This window comes from Ostrinia nubilalis, chromosome 14 (assembly GCF_963855985.1).
Source record: "Ostrinia nubilalis chromosome 14, ilOstNubi1.1, whole genome shotgun sequence".
NCBI classification, from domain to species: domain Eukaryota; kingdom Metazoa; phylum Arthropoda; class Insecta; order Lepidoptera; family Crambidae; genus Ostrinia; species Ostrinia nubilalis.
In genome coordinates this window covers 13205443-13208213 of record NC_087101.1, presented here as the reverse complement: position 1 = coordinate 13208213, position 2771 = coordinate 13205443, and positions in this window count along the sequence as shown.

The window sequence follows — 2771 nt, the reverse complement described above, 5'->3', positions numbered from 1 at the left end:
TCACGATAACACAGTGTCTCACACACAAAACCCTACGAAATTGACATTTTGTTTCATGTAACGTTTTGACCAATAAACGGCGGCATAAAATCGTAGATATTGGATTTTATTGGTGTCTAGTTTATGTGGCACATCTTCTTCTCCTCGACTTTCAAAGCGATATAGCTCTAATCATGAAGCTACAGATAAAAATGGAGGCCACACTCCGAATACCTACTTGAAGCACAAACTATGTATCACTATCTCGCTCTCTGTGGGCAGACTCACTCTTTCTAAATAAACAAAAAATATAAATTTGCTCGAATTCAATGAAACTCAATGTAAAATCTTTATTTCTTGACACAGGTATCATTAAAAATGATAAGTGTAAATACTGGTAAAACGTTTTAGGAAGAAATTACTGTAAAAAATGTGAAAAATGTTTACAATGATTCAATGTCGGAAATCACGAAATAAACACTTACGCGCTTAGATTAATAAAACCTAGATGGATAGTCTTCATACAAACGCTTCGTCAAGAGTGAGGCAAAAATCTTATGTCATTAGTGTCAATTTTGTTGGGGAGTGTAGACAGTGAAGGCGATTTTCCCGAAAGTAGGGAAAATTTTAATACGTTTTTAATTATTTTATAATTAACAAAAACAAAACGCATCATGTACTTACTTATTTATTGAATTCAAAGTACCTACCCAATAACAATAAGATAAATCGACTTAAAAGTCGATTTCATAAAAAAGGAAGTGTGTTAATTGGGAAATAAATTTTCTTGTTACTGGTATCATTCCCGTATTTAATTTTTGAAAGCCAAATTCAAGCAAAATACGCGTCGAATTGTAGTACTTACTTATGAAATGTAGCACTGGTCACTTTCTTTCGTTTTTCTGATGTATTTTAGACACCCTTTCACAGTACAAACCGTTTTAATTAATTAAAATTCGTCGGGCGTGTTTACCAATTTTTCACTTTGACAGTTCATGTGACGTTTACGGGTGAGCCGTGCCGGCTCCCTAAAAACTGCCTCACCTTTCGTGCACTGACTATCTATCTAGGTTTTATTAATCTAAGCTTACGCGTGGAATCTTATGTGAATGTCACTTCCAGGACACCACGTAGTACCGCAACCACGCACTACAAGATTTTGCACCATTTCTTGTGATAAAACAATGATTATTTCCTGTAAACAATCTCAAACGAAATTAACTGCATAATAAACAAAATAGTAAACAACCGCCATGATGGGCCGGATTGGGCCGATGTTGCCACATGGTACCGATTCCCCGGGAATTGGGATTGTAATTCCCTGATTCGCCAACACATTAAGCCTAAATGGCCGACAATTTTGTGATTTTTATTTAACTAGGTAATCTTAGTTTCAAATATTAATTATTTATTTGTTTAACTTCTGATTTGGTTAGTGAATTGGCTATTTCGAAGAATTTACAAGGAGATTTAAATAAGAAGATAGCAATACTACAGTTCACACTAAAAAGAGAAGTAGGGCCACAGAGAGCGAGATATATATAAGTAGGTATTTGACTCAAGTTTTTGTTCCAAGTTTGCCCTCCATTTTTATCTTTAGCTTCATGGCTCTAATGCGAGTTTGACCGAGAAAGAATGATCGATAAAGGCACGTTACAAACCAACTCTTGAGTCTCAAAACCCGACTTAAACTCGAGAATACATTCCCCATAGTGATTGATCCATTTTATGGACGAGACGGGTGTAACCTCGTAATGTAATGGAAATAGTATGGGCAGCACTTTTTAATGCTCGTAATGCCGTCTACACACATGCCGTCTACATTATTACACGGTGGATTACATTACACCCGTTTGGACCTGGCTTAATATTCTTTCAAAGTTGGTTTCCACCAAGGCAGAGCTGAATAAGTACTGCAGAGCGCATGGCTATAGCATTTGACAGCAGCGGCGGCGACAACGCGGCCGCGGAGCGGAGCCACGGGATGAGCTGAAAGGAGAAGAGGATATAATTAAATCTGATTGGTTATTCAAAACACTTCTTCGCTCCGCTCCGCCTTGGTGAAACCCTTGATAGATTTTAAATAACCAATCAGATTTCAGTTTTTCCACATCTCTCCATTCAGTGGAAATGGATTGAGAGGAAATGATTACTTCTCCACTTTAGTGGAAACCGGGCTTGTGATTTGACTTTTGACTCTAACATCAATTTATTATCCACCAAGAAGAACGTAAACATTTACGGGTACACGGTACGGGCACAGTATGGATTAGAGGATTGCGTCAAGCCAACATTTTTTGTAGACAGTTTAGTTGAATGTTGAAATGTTTTTGTTGATTGTGTAGGGCAAAACACGCGTGGAGACCCGGCTTTAAGTTATCAACATCATTTCAGTCATAGGCCGTCCACAACTGAACACAGAGGCCTCCTCCAATGAATGATTTCCTTCCATAATGACACAGTAGATAAATCAAACAGTGGGTCTAGACAAAGTGCAAATTATAATCGCAAACCAGTCGAAAAGTGGTCGAAAAGCCCCTTTTTTGTATGGAGTTTTGACGGATTCGATTTTCGATTCGATCAAAAAGTGCGTTTTGTCTAGGGGGGCTGTACGGAAGCTTCATACAAACGCTCGAAATCAGACTCACGCACACAGACGCACGCTTTACACGAGCTCTAAGCGAACCTCGCAGTCCATCCGTCGCGAGTGTCGCGCGCGTTGTATTTTTAATATAATAATTTTATTGCATGCGCTGTCTGCTGTCCGCTGTATTTTTAAAAACATGCCACGA